Below are 17817 nucleotides of genomic sequence, written 5' to 3' on the forward strand. Positions count from 1 at the left end.
ACAGAAGAATGTCAAAGAAGCTGAAAAGTACTACTGTATGGTATAGAAACCTGGCCAGTAAAGGCAGAGCAGTTGAGGAGGCTAGTAGTGGTGGAGATGAAGTGCCTGAGATGGGTGGTAGGATACACACTGTGAGACAGATGAAGACTTGAGGACGTAAGTGCAGAAGCCAAAGTAGCTCCAATTGCAGAAAAGGTCAAAGATAACAGATGGTTCAGGTTCATGTACTCGAAAGCAGACGACAATCTGCTGAAGAAGGTTTAGGACAGACAGGAAGAAGGCAAGAGGAAATGAGGGCATCCGACAAAGAGATGGATGGATTGTGTGACAGAAAACCTGTGACAGTCAAGCATGAGTGTCGAAGAAGATAGGAGAGTGGCATTGAATAGGGACATATGGCGACAAGTGACACGACACCCCAACCCCCTGTAGAAAATGGGAAAAGGGGGGTTGATGATGATAATGATGTGTGGCTATGGTGAGCTACATTCATAATGTAAGATGACAGAGTGAGTGTGCTGTAGAAATATTGTGGCCAATATGGTTAGCTGTCTGAGGCTGTACCTCTAGCAATCCATTTTCCATTTTTTTAATTGTTAACATGAATAATATGAAAACCCTAACACAGATACAAATGTTGGTGGAATTGTGAGCTGGCCTGCAATTGCATTCAGTGTACTTGTGCCTTTGAGGAGAAATTGCGATGTAAAGAGCAAAAAGGTAAAAGGTAGTTCCTAGGCTATTGATCTGGGAGCATCTTAAGAAACCTAACCTTACATTTCCATGGTAAGGTTTAGCCCTTTTATTTTGTGTACAAATAACCCAGAGATAGACAGGTTAGAGATATGTTGGGATGTTTATACATTGCCCCTATCCATGAGGGACAAGAGTGCTAAACCAGGGTGAATTTATGGTTGTCCAGCCATTTGCCTAAATTATGTTTGAATGGACTAAAGCAAAATACTTTGCTATTTATGGAGTTTAAGGCAGTTCCACAGAAACAGCATTCTCTATTAAACATACCTATCCCTCTAACATGTTCTATTTATGTTTCAGAAGAGCTTGATATCCCTTCAGCAGGTGTATATGCCACCATTGTTCTTGTAAATGTTTATTAAGTCTAACATTATAAGGTTTGTTTAGGCTGTATAAGTAAGAATGAGGTCACCTACCTGTATGATAACAAGAAGAGGGACAAAGCTTTAAGATGGTCTTCATAGTTTTTTATGATATAAGTCCATGATTTTCTTAGTGAAGAAACATTGTGAGAAGTGTTTAAACAATTGCATACTGAAAGAGAAATTGCTGCCTATGGAAGGTGCATGAGAGCTTCACAAGTGTACAACTTCCTAATTAAATGGACAGCCTTCATCCATCCAGGATTGACAAGCCAGTATTAGCTGCTCACTCCCATATCCCCTCCTCCAACACCTTCATTACCCATGCCACTAGTCCAACCCAGGGCATCTAGGGCACACTAAGGGCTATATCCTTCTGTGCCATGGAGCTGCAAAACTGCCACTCACTGTCCTTGACTTGAGGGAAGAGAAAAAACTGGGATAGGCAGGTGAATTAAAAATGTCTGTGGGAAAGAGAAACTAAATGTCCATTGATTCAGTTTCTATATTTCTCTGTAAAGGTGTAGGTTTTTGGTGGTAGAAAGTTGGGCAAGACAGATTAGACTAACTTATTCCCAGTAATAGACAACAGCTCATTCTGTGAGATTCCCTGCCATTCCCAGGCAAGCTGAGAGAGAGAGAGAAAGAGAGAGAGAGGTAATCCCTCCAACATTTTCTACATCTGCACAAAGGCCTCCTCCCCACCCGCGGTGGTGGTGCTGCGGTAGCGTTGTCACCTCACAGTAAGACGCTGTCCGGTTCGATTCTCAGCTAGAGCGTCTTCTGCATGGAGACATGCGTGAATGGGCATACCTTCGTTGAAGGTTGTGCATCAGGCCTGGCAAGCCGGTATGTAAAAATCAACTGCCAATCATTAGCAGACCGGAGTTCCGCTGTGGCGACCCCTAGCCGGGAAAAGCCAAAAGACTCAAACAAAGGCCTCCTCCCAGTGGTCCATGCCCATTACACCTCCCATACAGAAAGTGTTTTTGGGCAACTTTACAGGAGTGCTCAGTTAGCATCAGCTGACTTTGCTCAACACAGAGGGGAAATGACTGTAGCTCTTTGACTGCCAGGATCCTCATTCCATCCCAAAGAGTGGACCAACTACCCATGAGAAGGAACTACATTCTCCTTCCTGCAACCTTAATCTCATCTTCTCTATTACTACACAAACCTCATGACCATAGCTGAGGATGGGGCCATAAATTAATCTGTAAACTGAGACCTTTGTCCTATATTCCAACTCTTACTTTATCACTACCATCTAGTACAATGCCTCCCACACTACCACTACTGTACCCCTCTGTTGGTCAATCACTCAGACCCCTCTGCCTTCACTTCTGAACAAGATATCAAAATGTTTAAATTCTTCCAGATAGGATAGCTGCTCCCTGTAAAATAAAAAGACAATCCACGATTTTCCCAGATTACCTTAACCTCTGATTTGGGTGTGCTAATTTCATCCCTTTTACTACATACTTACCAGTAATCACCCCAGTTCATACAGATCATAGCAGTCACTTTAGGCTAACAAGACAATATCATCTGCAAACAACAAAGATAAAAGTCTCAAATCCCTAAACTGGAGACTGTGCAAATAAATTGCTGTGCCTTGATATTCAGTCCATGACATCCACCAAAGTGAGAGAATATAAGTCACATGCTTGAATGAGCCTGATGCCCACCCTGAATGCACTTAACTCAGATCTGAGAATATACACACAGTTCTTACCCCTCAAATACACAGACTAAATGACAGGCAGCAGTGACACATGGACCTCATACTATCATACTACTTTCAACAAGACATTTCATGGTACACAATCATATACCTTCTCCAAATCTGTAGCACAGAGAATCAGTAATGGCAGACTCCCTAAACATTCCAACATGTGCAAGGACAAAGAGTTGATCAACTCTTCTGTGATCAGGGCAGAACTTTCGTTGCTTCTTCTGAGTCACAGGCTCAACTCCAAACCATATTTACATTATCTGAACTCCTGTACAATTCTTTAATCTGTTGCCTCCCTCAACTCCAAAAATATAAAAAAAGATGTTCTGTACTGAAACTGTAGCCAACTGCTTCCCACAAATGTAACAAGTGGTTTGTTACACTTATGCCACACACTAAGCACTTCAGTGCATCAGCCATGACCACAAGTAAAGTATTGGCATCCATTTCTAAATGTTGGTACTACACTACTACCCAACTGGCATTTACTGATCTCAAACATCTTGTGACTAGAGCACCTGCCCCTTCACCCCACCATAGCTACATCTCTGGCTCAACTATTAAAAAAGTCTCTTTTCAAGCACCCTGGCAAATGCTTTTCCAGTGAGGCTAAGGAAAATTATCTCTTTGTAATAGGGCCACGCTCACCTGTCCCTCTTTGAAAATGGGGACCATTACTCCAATTTGGCACTCGAGGTATTTTTCCAGACTTCAACAGAACACTGAAAAGTCATGTTAAATATGACACCCCATAATGTCTACTGCCTTAAATACCTTTAGCCAGATCTCATCCACCCTTGTATTCTTGCCACAGTGAAGCTGTTTAATTTTCTCATCAACCTCATGTACTGAATTAGGTCCATCTTCAGCATCTGCTTCTGGAAATTCCTCCGTATGATAGAACATAATCATAGCATTTACGAATATCTCAAAGTGTTCTTTCTACCTCTCTGCAATGTCCTTAATGAGTATCTCAACACTTTTACTGAAAACAGCCTGACAGTATCTCACCTCACCTCCTTTAGTGACTAGATCTGAGAACCAGTTCCTCCTGAAAGTATAAACAACAAACCTTCCTGCTGACCATATGTTATACTAATTCACAGTAGCCAAACTGTGGAACACCCTTCCACTACCAATAAGGACTACCAGTGATGTTTCTTCTTTCAAAACATCTCTGTGACAACACCTCTCCACCCAATGGCACTGCACATGTGCCTACTCTGCAGCTCCCAAAACCCGATCACTACCATTTCCTACCACCTTCTCTTACTCTTGTAGAACTCTACTACCTAATAATATAACTACTCAATGAAATTCCATCTATGCAGATCTGATATGATTGACATTTATACCTGTAATGTATTTACTACCACATAGCTATTATTATTCTTCCGCAACTTATTTTCAGTAATCATTTTCAATAATTGTTAGTAGTAGCGCTGCGCTATCTGAAGTCTGTGATATTGAAATGCTTACCTTTATGTAACTGTTACTGTTTACTTGTGTAATCCACAGTGAATCTTGTATTTTTACTCGCATGCCAATATGGAGCTTTTCTCCCCGGGCCTTCACTGAAAATGGGCTCAACCTGGCCCAGTGGACCATCCCGGTAAACAAATACAAACAAAATAAAATAAATAATAAATAAATAGATGCCTCTTTAAGGCAGTTTGAAAGTCATTCTCTATACTACTACTCCCACAACTGTGACTTCACTTCATTACAGATAAGGCCCTGCTAGCCTTCTGTGGTTTGCCTCTTGCTTTAACCTAATTGCTTCTCTCACTGCTTGGGTTCAGCAGTGGTTGCCAGAAGAAATATGATATTAAAAAAGAAAATATGTTTACAATGGCAAACAAAAATAGTTTGATGGGAATTAGTTGAATGGTTCCAGAGATATGCTACTGGAAAACATTATATGACAAAAGATGTATTTCAAGTGACCCATACAAAATGTTTTACTCTTGTCTGCTGCAAAAGAGCAAGCCAAGAGACTAACAAAATTAGTGCAATTAATCAGAGAAGTAGCTTTTGGAAAACTGTGAAGAGATGTTCAGAAGTTCCAAAATTATAGGACTGTAGTAAGCACAAAAAAAAATCCAGTTCATTTTATTGAGTATGTTAGGCTAAAACGCATCTCAGAGCCATCAAGATCATTGTTTAACAGACTGATGCATCCCAAATATTTTAGATTTCTTTTCATTAAGTAAATATTGTACGTAGTTTTTATATATTGTCATTTTGCATCAAATGTTTTTGGAAAATGTTTTAATCTATTTTATATGTCATTGCAGTGTTATCTGTTATTCTTAATTAAAAGAATTTTGACAAGAAAAGCATTTCTATGAGCTACTATGACTGCTGTCATCATCGCAGTTTTACAGGTGTTGAGCATAATATGACTTTCAGCTTGACAGCTTCATAAGCCTTTCTTTTTCAATTTTTAGAAAATGAAACCTGGTGCCTTTTTTGGGGTTTACATAGGTACTTACTGAGGCACTTGCACTGCCCTAGAAGTCCTATATCTCTTCTGAATCTAACATAGTTAAAGATACATATAACCCGCAGTTGTTCAAATAAAACTGCAGACTTGTTATGAGTTTCATCGCCTGTATAGTTAGCTAAAATGAATATGTCAGTGTTTATCAGTTTTGCACTTCAAGGCATACATTTCAGAATGATGTACTTATATAATTTGATGTACTCCTCTTCAGTTTTTAAAGGATGCCTGATTTTGTAGGCATCAGTGTATGTTGGTTTTGAATGTAACATGTTGCTCATGGTTGTAATGGCATAGCATCAAATGTCAGCATTTAGTAGTACCTTACACTGTGGCAGAACAGGTTATTTGATCTCTGTCTTCAATTCCATGTTGTATGTCATTGTTATCACTCCATATACTGAAAACTGTGTACCAGTATATAGACCTTTAATAGGATTTTATTTCACATGTATAATGGCAGTAGTTCTCCAACTGCATTCGTCATCCATGGTGTATGGATTAAGTGAGTGAATGATATCTTATAGCACCATTGTAATGGCATAGCAATATCTGATTTCTTACAGTGGCAAATGTAGCTTCCATAAAGCTTGGATGTGTAGACTCTCAAGGACAGTGTGGGTTTTATGATAAGTGAAGCAGTGAAAAGGAGGCATATTTTAATGTTCCTTTTCACCTGGTTCTGAATGCTTAATGTTTTTGCATGAAGAAAACATTAAAGATTTAAAAAAAAATTTGTTCAAACATACAAACATAGTCACCTGGATAACAGACACTCAGAGTACTAGTAAGTCAGCCTTTCTGCCAGCTGTAACATATCAAAACAGGGATACCACAAGCTTCTTTTCTGGGTTCTGTTTTTCAATCCTTATTGACACAATGAGCTTTACCTTACTACTATTAAAAGTACTACTTTATGCAGACTGCTATGACAGCCAGGCTCATTAAATAGTTCAGAGATAGCCAATAGTCTTTGTTTTACACATTAATGTCTTGTTCACATAGGTCTGATGACCCAGTTTCAAGAGTAGTTAGGCCTTGTAATTTGGCAAAAAAACTGGCATACACTCATGCTAAGTTCTACATTAAATCACTCAGTAGGTGTGTCAAGAGAGCAGCTAAATTATTTAATATCTTGGTGCTTGTTTTGACCCTGCCTTCATATTTATTGGTTCAATTCAAACAGTTCTTAACAAAATGCACATTACACTCTACCTGCTAGTGATTATCATACTTTCTCATTAAAGAGGCTAAATTAGTCCTTGATGAAGATGAAGTCATTCCCCTCCACAAAGATTGCTTAGCAACAGACCCAGGGAATTATAGATCCATAAGTCTGAACAGCCTCATCTGTAAGGCCATAGAATGTATCATCATGAACCTCATAAATAAAGACATAGCTGACCTACAAACCTTGGATCCAACCCAGTTCAGCTTCGTCAAGGGCAGATCCAGTTTGTTAAACCTGGTGGATTTCTTCGAAAATGTGACCAGGGCCACTGACAAAGGCAAATCTGTGCACACAGCATACTTCGGCTTGGCCAAGGCCTTCAACAAAATCCCATACTTGGGCATTACTGATAAACTTAGCAAACTGAATGCAAACACCTTTGTGTAAGATGGGTTGCCAACTGGCTCACAAACCGGTCACACACTATCAAAGAAGGTGAATCCACATCAACCAGCGAACCTGTCATCAGCGGAAAATTCCACAAAGGTCAGTGCTATGCCCCCTACTGTTGGTATATACTTCTCAGAATTTCAGGCCCAAACTAAGGGGCTGTGACTGACCAAGTTTGCAGAAGACTGCAAACTGGGTGCAATTATCGAATCCCCAAATTATATCAGTATACTTCAGGAGGGTCTTAATGCAGGCCAGCGACTGGTGTCTTAGTCACAGTCTCAAACTAAATGCAAATAAATGCATCATTATTCCCTTTGGTAAAAGCAATGTCCCTTCACACTATCAAATTAACGATAATACCCAATGTACCTATGAAGTGGTAAGGGATCTGGGATCACAAGTAGACTGCGACCTTAACTTTGCAAGGAAGGCTTTCTAAGTAGCACACTTGATTAACAAAGGCATTGCAGGAGGTTATAATTCCTCTATACTCATCACTAATCAGGCCCATAATTGAATATAATACTCCTTTTGCCATGTACCGTACAAAGCACCTGCAGCAACTGGAGACACATCAGAGGTTTCTAACAAAGAAGATCAAGGGACTCCACAACATGCCTTACACAGACCAACTAAAGTCTCTGTCACTATACTCAGTATCATATAGACTTCTTAGCAGAGACTTATGCCTGGCTTACAGAGCAATCTCCGACCCAAACCTAATGAATTTGCTGCACATCTGTAAATCAAATGGGACTAGAGACACCCATTCCAGCGACCTAAATATGGCCTGCAACTTGAATAGGACATGCTGGAAGGATGTCTCCCAGCGACTGCCATGTCTTTGGAATAGACTGCCAATTTATGTGAAGCACAGCACTTCTATGACACTGTTCAAAAGGAACCTGGAAGAGTGGATGGGACACCATAAATTCTTACTCAGGATAGCACTCACAACCCTCCTGGACATGAGCATGGCCACCCTTACTCATGTACACTATCCCTAACCCCAACCTGATACATTACCTTACCAAAAAACCCTTCCCCTAAGAATATCACTATTCAGACAAACTAGGTCTGTCTGGGATACTAGGGATAGGGTTTGTTTTCTAAAGGTGTCCGATCAGTAAAGTAAAGGAAAAGTTTCTTTCCTTTTTTGATCAGGTTCTTTTCATTTATTTATTAGTTTATTTATTTTTGCAATGTCACTGGTTTTCAATATGTAGAAATCAATGTTTTGAACTTCAGTGTTTCTACACTTCGACAATCAATAACATAGTCATTTAGATAAATAGATAAATGAATAGATAGGTAGATACATAGGTACATAATACATAGATAGCTACATACCTACTAATAATGCACTGCACATAGTGAGGGTCAGAAATATAGGTGAGCACTATGAATGAACACTGTTTACTGTTCAACAGAAAATTATACCATTTCAGCAGTCAACCCTTGTTAGAGTGAACACCAATGGTTACTCAGTGATATTTGTTGGTCAAGTCAGCATGCACCATTAGTTTAGCTAAATAAGTAACTTTTATCCCTAACAGCATGAAAGCTCAGCAGAAATTACGTGAACACATCAAGTATTACACACTAGCTGCCAACAACTTAGGAAAATGCAATGCGTTGCAGGCTACGTGCACTCTTAAAAGGGCAGTACTATGAGACAGACTTAAAATGGTAATGGTTATGTTACTTATGCACACTATATGCAAACACTTTAGCAGCTTTATTCTATTTATATTCACAGCCCTTGTTATGAGATGCTAAATGCTCAAAAGCTGTAGTGTCAGTTATTTCTCATTGACATACTGCCCCATGTTCTATATGGCACAAAAAATATGCCTAAATGATCTTCAAAAATATGATGTATTTAATTCTGAAAGAAACATAATAGACAGTTTTTACCCGAAAGTGTCCTAGTTTTCTTGTCTTCCTGATTGTACATAGTTTAAAACATTATTTATCTGGTAGCAGACCTTTCTTGTTCATCAAAATGCACCAAAACAATTGAGTGATTTTTTTTTTTTTTGAAGGGCTGTGCATCGAATTTGATACTGTCATTTGCTAACTGTTCATCAATAACTCATTGTAAGAGAATGTAAGCTCTTCTGCAGATACAATTGATTTTATGAATAGAGCTATAATAATGGTTTGAGGTACTTGGTTTAATTTGTGCCCTTATTTAGCATAAGTCAGATTGCCTGCATAAATGCACAGTCCATTAAATGTAAAAGTATGGTAGGGATTCCTAGACACATTCTGTAGTATACAGTACATACTCTTGCAGGAAATGACCAGTATAAATTCACAGTACTATGCTGCATTATGTGTAGTAACCAGAAGTGCACCACAAAGAATATATGCAAATGACAGCATAATGTCATATAGTTTTGATTCATAGCTGCCCATGGGTAAGTTGTGCAGTGCAGCACAGTATGAAAATAATAAAATTGTAAAGTACACTAAAAATTTTGCAGCTGCAGACAGCAAGCAACCTTAAGATCGCAATAACTCACAGCAGCATTTAGTATATCTTTGTGTCACCATTTCTCATTGGTATGAGTAAAGAGGCATCCAGCACCACTGAAAATGTTAAAATGTTGCTGTGTGCAAAGTTAAACACAGGAAATGATGCATGTGTTGTTCACATCAGACTATGCTAATCAATGCAATGTCAGGCCACACTGTGCATCAGACATCTCAACATACACCACACAGAAGAGAGCAGACAGTAAGTCATAGACATCATCATCTACTTTGGTAGGTGGCAAGAGACAAAGTGGCACTTATCTGTCAATACACTCGGTGGGAGGGGCATGTGACAGGAAGCAGAAATGGGGCATCAAGGTGACACGTCTTCTGTATCAAGCATTACATTCTACTGAAATGTCAGTGGGATGCCACTATGTTACTCTAACCTGAGGCTACTACTCAACCCAGGTACAGTAGTACTTACAGCCTCCCATGACAGGTATAGTGTGCTACTGTAGAATAGGTCTAGATGGAATCCTTTGATGATGAGTCCTGCCAATGGAAGCTGAATGTCATTGCAACCCATGACACAGGGTGGCAGGCTATCACACTCTGCCTGACATAGATGAAGACTGTATACTTACAAATGGCCCTTCAAAACAGCCACCCTGACCTCTGGTAATGCTGCTAATCTAGGCTATTGTGGTAGTACTGATGACAGGAAGTCTGTGGTAGCACATGCTACTTTTTTGTTGTCCACATGAATGAGAACATGAAAGCAGCATGTGCTACCACAGACCAAATAAGAACAATAATTGCAGTTTCAATGGGCCCATGGCCTGACAATGCATCTGGCAGTGCTGAGTGGCATCCTTATCAATGCCATGCAATATAGCAGTCAGCTCTTTCATGGAATGCATAGCTGCAGCCTGTGCTTGGATGATGGTCTGGCCCATAACATTATTGATCCTGAGTCCCACTTGTATGTCAGAGGCCATCTATAACACATGACAGGGTTGGACAGCCCTGACAAATGTGTGTCATAACTGGCATTGGATGTAGTTTACTCATCCTCTGCTGCTCACAGCCACAAGAGGCACCCCTGTCATTGAGGATAGTGAGCACTCAGTTGTATGGACTTGTATTTATCAGTGGTGAGGCCACATCTTCACTCTGTACTGTGGCTGGATGTTCACCCAAGAAGAAATCAAACAGTGCCGCAATGTCATATGGACACAAATAGTGCCACAGTGTCATCTGTTTATGATTCAGCTATTTGTGTTCCATCTTCTTTGGCATCTACATGCATGTCAGCATCAGCTAGCTGTCCTGCCCCACCATCTGCAATAAGTGTCAGTATGGCAGTGGTCTGCCCCATGAATAGACAACAATATTCACACTGGAGTGAGAATGAGTAACTATGCTATTGCTGATAGCACCGTGGCTCTGTGGCATTCAAACTAAGGTTTACTATGCGAGGTGTACCATACAATCCCAGGCTACCTCTTCTGCAGTCCTGATGTGCCTGGATACCTAATGTTCCTATGACAAAACGTAGGAAGTTTATGCTGTAGTCAGCTTACTTTCTATGTCTGCATGGTGCCGTACAATAATATGCTGTAAGTGTTGTAAACCTAGTGCATAATGAACCAATATGAGTGGAGGTAGTTCCATCCTGATGTCAGTGGCCACTCCACCACAGCCCACATGGAGAGATGCCAGAAACTTCTCCGGCTCTGTTAGCCTGCTGTTCTTAAGTGAACCCCACAAACAAACAAACACACACACAATTGCCAACCTTTCAGTCAGTAAGGGATGTGCCTTTGCCTTGGTACAGCTTAGTATAACCATATATGACACTTCCCCCTTTCTGTAGTGCATGATTTTGCTCACCCACAGATTTGATGTTGTAAACCAGTTTCTGCCACACCTGGCCCCATAAATACTTGCCAGCATTCCCTCTCCCTAACAGGTGTTGTCCCCAGGTATTCATTTCCATCTGAGATGAAATTACCTAGCCTTTGTCATTGACAAACATGTAGACATCTGTGAATACAAGATTTGTGGCTCTGACTGTGCACTGCTGGGAATGGTAGGCTGACAGCTACAGACACAGGGACAGATATAGTAATATGTAATCCCATAGTCAGAGGGACAGAGAAGAACACATATGGTTGATGTCCCTGACAGACATTGGCACATATGGATTCTTTGGAGGGTTCATCCACTTTGTTAGGATTTACAGTTATGTCTATAGGAACATGGTCTTCCCTGGTGCCAGCATTATAAGATGCATGTGGAAATACAGGTAACACAGCTGTACAGTGTTACTGGGAGGGATACACAGACATAGTCATTGCAGTGTTGTAACCAACATCATAGGTCATCATATACTATAGACAGGCCATACCTACTCTACTAGAAGTGACAGAAATGCAGAGGAATAGGTTGTCCCGATATACTGGGATGTCTTGCTGCCAGTACAATATTTGTACACATGACACATGTACATTTTGATATTGCTAGGCTTATTTTAACTGAGTATCTGTACATAGTGCATATCCTTAGGTAGGGAGACAAATACTGGTTATCAGACACTTGCAGAGCACTGAATAGCACCTCAGACCTGCCTTTGAGTGCTGAAGGTACCATTACTTCTCCACACACTGTTGTCTATGTCTCAAAAATAGCTTTCTAAAACCATATCTATGTCATCTGGCATGGAGAGCAATGCAGGCATCAGTAGGATGACCTGCAATTTTAGCACTTTGCTTGTCTCTTTGCATTGGAGGCATAGGTTTGGCAGCAATGTCCTTAATGGTATTGTAAGTGGACTGCATTATCACTTTTTCTTCTTTTTTATTTTTGTTTTTTATGGTATATGTAAGGAACCTTTTTTCTTACTGGCAGGTCATTGTCTTACTCATAATGTCACAGATATCTGAATATTGTACAGTGCTTCTATTCCTATGTTAGGTAGAAGTGTTCTTGACATGTAGTGTAAATTGCCAACTGCATTTATATGCTTTTTGCAGGGATGTGTCATTTGGTGGGGTTATGATGTTCCACATGAGGGTGCCGACACACTATCTGGTATGCTTCCATGTGTGCCAGGGCCATATTTCCCTGTAGGTGTATTAACATATGCACAGGGACAGATATTTGTCTGCTGTCTTCGATGCACCTACTGGAACATATGCTCACCCAGTCAGCCCTGACAGTTGAACTACTAGGGGAGGGTGTAGTCCATAACACTGGCCACCCTGTTCGATCATCTGATGATGGTTTACAGCAATATCCCTCTTTTTCAGGGATGCTTGTACCAACCATTCCATCCCTAAGTTAGTGTAACCCTTTCCTCTTGTGTCACATTCCATACCCCGTGCATTGTCCAACCCTTCTCATCACAATATGAACTATGTCCTATCATGTTTCCATCTCTTAGTGTGTGATCATCCATGCCAGTCTGTCTATGGTGTTGTAAGTGGGCCTTCCTGCCCCTGCACAGTGACCCACTCCCTTTCCTCACCTTCTTCTCTTAACAACATCCCCCCATTCCCTTCTCTCCTTATATACAGAAAAAATATCCTAGCCTTGCAAAAAAGTTGTCCCTACTTTTTTACATCCTTCATACTCCTATATTTGCTATTCTGCATGTCTTTTTGCAAACTACCTTCCCATGTCAGTCTCCTACTTTTCTATACACCATTTTCTTGATCGTTCATACATCTGGCAGGTGTCCACATATGTGGACACTATAGCATTACAGCTGCACACATTGTATGCCTATATAGCTTTATGGGTCACTTTGTGCTATGCCACTGAGGGAAACAATAACATATGCAGCATTCCCTGCATGTACTTGTTTAGTATGAGATGCAACAATCTGTGAATTCATGATTTCAGTTCCTATGTAATTCAAGTGCAGTGGTGTACTGCAACTCTGTGGATTCTAGTTTACATTTCTGAGTACATATTTCACCATGCGGATATTCACGCTTGCATATTTGCTGTATGACTCACCTATACCCCAGAGCAAAGCTGCCTGCATAAAAGTACAGCCTGTCTCAACTTGGATGTGTAATTAATGTCTGATCTACACTGCAATGTAGATCCTCTAAGTTGCACAGATATTGTGCAGGAATATAGTACCTCTCTATGACTCTTATTCTAAATTTCACCTCAACAAAATTTAGCAACAGTTTAACAAGACTATTCAAAATGTCATATTTCTATTGCGACTGCAATTTAGATCATAATAATATTATGTGCTGGACCTCGTAGTGAAAAATATACCAACTCCAATAAAACAGCAAAAAAAAGCCTACCACATTCTAAAACTAACAGGAAAAAATGCAACATACAGCATTATCTTTATAAAAAATACACAGCTGCTTAACTGAAAAGTTTCTAGATCATTCATGATTACATAATGGTCTTGCAGGTTTTTATTTCTGTACCTGTTAATTTATTAACTGCTTAAGTGAAATGCTTTTTCTCAGACCCTTTTCAACCATGACTCTGGCCACTTAGACAAGGTAACATTAAACATACACACACACACACACACACACACACACACACACACACACACACACACACACACACACACACACACACACACACATTTATATAGGTTCTTAGGTAAGTACTAGGCTAGCTGCCCTTGTGGGCCATTTTAAGCATAGCCAGTTTCCCTTTTTGTCTTGAAATAATCTATCCCATTTGGTTACAGATTGGACTTATCCATTATGGTCGGTAACTAAATATTACCCCTAATGAGAATAACTGGTAAAAATATCATAGATAATTTGAAGGGGACCCATGTACAGGATAAAGCATTTTGGAGCTGCATTTTCCCATTAGTAGTATAGGAGGGAGTCCTGGGGTAAATTTTCTGTTTCTCATCCATAGATTTAAGTTGCTATATGAATAGATACGTATACACATAAATAAACACACACCGAAAGTAGTAATATGAAAGCCCACACTGACAGTGACGATATGTATAAAGATATGTATGTATTGCTATAGGTTCATAGGAGGTTACTAGGCTAACAGCCCTAGAGCCCTTACAAGCCTAGCCATATTTATCCCAAGTTGCCCCAATTGTCAGTAGTTAGGTGAGCAAAATCTGCAGAGGTATAAGTCCACGGTAATTAATACCAACTGCCTAAGTTCATGAGGGATATGGTGTCATCTCAGGAGTGAATTTACAGTCCCCTATCCATTAATCTAGGTTGAGTTTGAAGAAGGTCAAGGAGAAGCTCTGCTTCACATGAATGGGAAACTTGTTCCAGAGAAGGAGTAGTCTCTGGGAGATGTATCTATCTCTCCAGCATGATTTGTTCATGTCAGAGGCTAGGTTAAGATCCCTGGAGCAAGTGACCCTCATGCAGTTTGATTTATGAATTTGTAGCATTTCCATCAGGGCCTGGTCAGAGACTGCCCTGTAAGCCAGGCACAGGTCACTCCTTAGCACCCTGTTGGAGTCAGAATACAGTGACCGGGCTTTCAGTCTTTTCATGTAGGACTTGTTTTGTGTACCCTATATTTTCTTGGTGAGAAACCTCTGTGGTCTCTCCAGCTGTTGCAGGTGTCTGGTAAGATACATGCAAAAGGAAGCATTGTACTCTATTACTAGTCTGATGAGGGTCGAGTATAATGGAAGTATAACATCATTAGTTCTTGATGCAGTGCCTTTACTTATGATATGTGCCACATAGAATAATTCCCTTACCATTGTGGATACATGGTTGTCGAAGTTCAGATTGCTATCAACCTGTATACCCAGATCATGTACCACTGGGTCTACACTTAGGGAGGTGCTGTCTATAATGTAATTAGCAGGGATGTTGGCTTTTTTTTTTTGTTTGTTTAGCTTCAATCCATGGTTTTGGCACCAATTATTTGTCTGCATTAACCCTTTCTGCAGTATATTAGCATCACTGGGGGGGCTCAGTGATTGCTCCCAGTTTGCAATCATCAGAGAATTTCATCAGTGACAGGCCATCAGTGTTTGCCTGGACATCTGAGAAATAAATTCCAAATAGTAAAGGGCCTAGCACAGTGTCTTGTGGTACGCCACTGGTGACTGGTCTTTTGCTAGAGGTGAAGTCACCCATTTTGAGAGTATGTGTCCTGTCAGTGAGCCAACTGGCTGCCCATCTGGTAGCATAAGGGTTAATTCACATCTGGCTGAGTTTTTCTATAATACCTGAGAGGTAGATTGTGTCAAAATGCAGTTTCCAAAATGCAGAATCCTTTACAAAAGCATTCTATGGACACCTACAGGAATGCATGGAGCATGCTATCCCAAATAAAATCAAGACTTACTCCTCCAAAGGCAGGAGACCTGTCTGGTGGACCATGGCCATAAATAAGCTATACAACAGAAGGAGAAAGCTACTACATGATAGAGCAAAATCCCAAAAAGGGAAGGCGTCTCTGATCAGTACTAGCAAGAAACTACGATCCCTCATAAAATCATCTAAGGTCAGCTTCAAAAGAAAAATTGCACAAGACACTAAAGATAATCACAAGGCCTTCTTTAGTTATGTCAGAAACCTGGGAGGCAACTCCCAGATATGCTCTGAGTTAGTGCAAAATGACAAAAAATACACTGAACCCACAGACATTGCCAACATCCTGGCAGAAAGGTTCAGTGCAAACTTCTCTCCCCCTTCCCCCCCAAAAGAGCAAATGTCTATCCCAACAGAGTGTAGTCTTCCTGAGATCACAGATTCACAGGTGAGAGATGCCCTCTCCAAAGCAAAAAACACAGCATCAATGGGTCCAGACGGTGTCCCGGGCTGCGTCTTACATGAGCTCCAAGAAGAACTAAACCCTCATATAAAGTCACTGTTCAGTCTCAGCCTTACTACAGGATATGTACCCAAGGAATGGCGTACAGCAACAGTGGTCCCACTCCACAAAGGTGGTGCCACAACAGACCCCGGAAACTATCGCCCTATAAACCTGACTAGCCTGGTCTGCAAAGCTATGGAGCGTATCATCATGGAAATCATAAACAAAGACATTGGGAACCTCTAGACACTAGATCCTACCCAATTTGGCTTTGTTAAGGGCAGATCTTGCCTCTTGAACCTCGTCAACTTCTTTGAAATAGTTACCAAAGCCATAGATGAAGGGAAGGTAGTCCACACAGCCTACCTGGACCTCACAAAAGCCTTCGACACAATACCCCACTCGGGCATCATAAATAAGCTCACCAGCTTAAATATCAACCCCTATGTCACAAGATGGGTTGCAGACTGGCTCAGGGATAGAACCCACATGGTCAGAATAGCAGGTGCCATGTCAGACTCTAAAACAGTTACAAGTGGCGTCCCACAAGGCTCAGTCCTGGGACCTCTCTTGTTCGGTGTATATTTCTCCGAGGTACAGGCTAACACGGGTGGACTATGGCTGACCAAGTTCACAGATGACTGCAAACTGGGTGCCGTAATCGACACTCCGGCTGACACAAGCATCCTCCAAAAGGGTCTCACAGAGACGGATAACTGGTGCCAGAGCCATGGCCTAAAGCTAAATGCCAAAAAGTGCATAGTCATCCCCTTTGGGAAAAACAAAGTGCCCACAAATTAACTCATAGGTGGTAATCCATTAAGTACGGAAGAAGTAATTAAGGACTTGGGGACCCAAGTAGATAGCAATCTCTCCTTTGACAATCACATTGCCAAAGTGGTTAGAAAGACCTTCTATATAGCCCACCTTATCATGAAAGGATTTGCATCTAGATCAAGAGAGGTCATTGTGTCCCTCTATTCATCACTTATCAGGCCCATAATTGAATACAATGCCCCATTTGGGATGTACCGTACCCGACACCTGCAGCAACTGGAAAGACCCCAAAAGTACCTCACCAAGAGGATCAAGGGGCTCAAACAGATGCCCTATGCAGTTCGGCTAAAGAAACTCCAGCTCTACTCAGTTGCGTGCCTCCTACTCAGAGGCAATCTGTGTCTGACGTATAAAGCCATGTCCAGCCCAGAATTAATGGACATGCTTCACCTCAGGAAATCCAAAACCCTTAGAGCTACATGCTCCAGGGACTTGAACTTCAGCACAGAAATAAATAGGACATGCTGGAGGGACAGATTCATATCCCAGAGGCTCCCCTCACTCTGGAACAAAATCCCAATCCATGTTAGGAAGAGCCCCTCACTGACCCTCTTCAAGAGAAATCTTGATGAGTGGATGGGAGATTTTAAGTTTACCCCTGGGATCTCTTCTGTGTCCCTGCTTGACAGAGGTATAGTAAACTAACCTTAAAAAGGGCTACCTTCTGTGACCTACTATACAGAGGCACAGCCAACTAATCTAAAAGGGT

At 40.9% G+C, this 17817-nt stretch overlaps 1 protein-coding gene across 1 annotated transcript in view; it reads left to right on the top strand.

Moving 5' to 3' along the window:
• LOC122805263 (rap guanine nucleotide exchange factor 4-like) overlaps nucleotides 1-17817 on the top strand; it is a 1439269-nt gene that overhangs the window by 1248438 nt on the left and 173014 nt on the right. The gene's annotated exons all lie outside the window — the stretch shown is intronic.

Source organism: Protopterus annectens, chromosome 6.part1 (assembly GCF_019279795.1).
Source record: "Protopterus annectens isolate FY-2018-M chromosome 6.part1, PAN1.0, whole genome shotgun sequence".
NCBI classification, from domain to species: Eukaryota; Metazoa; Chordata; order Ceratodontiformes; family Protopteridae; genus Protopterus; species Protopterus annectens.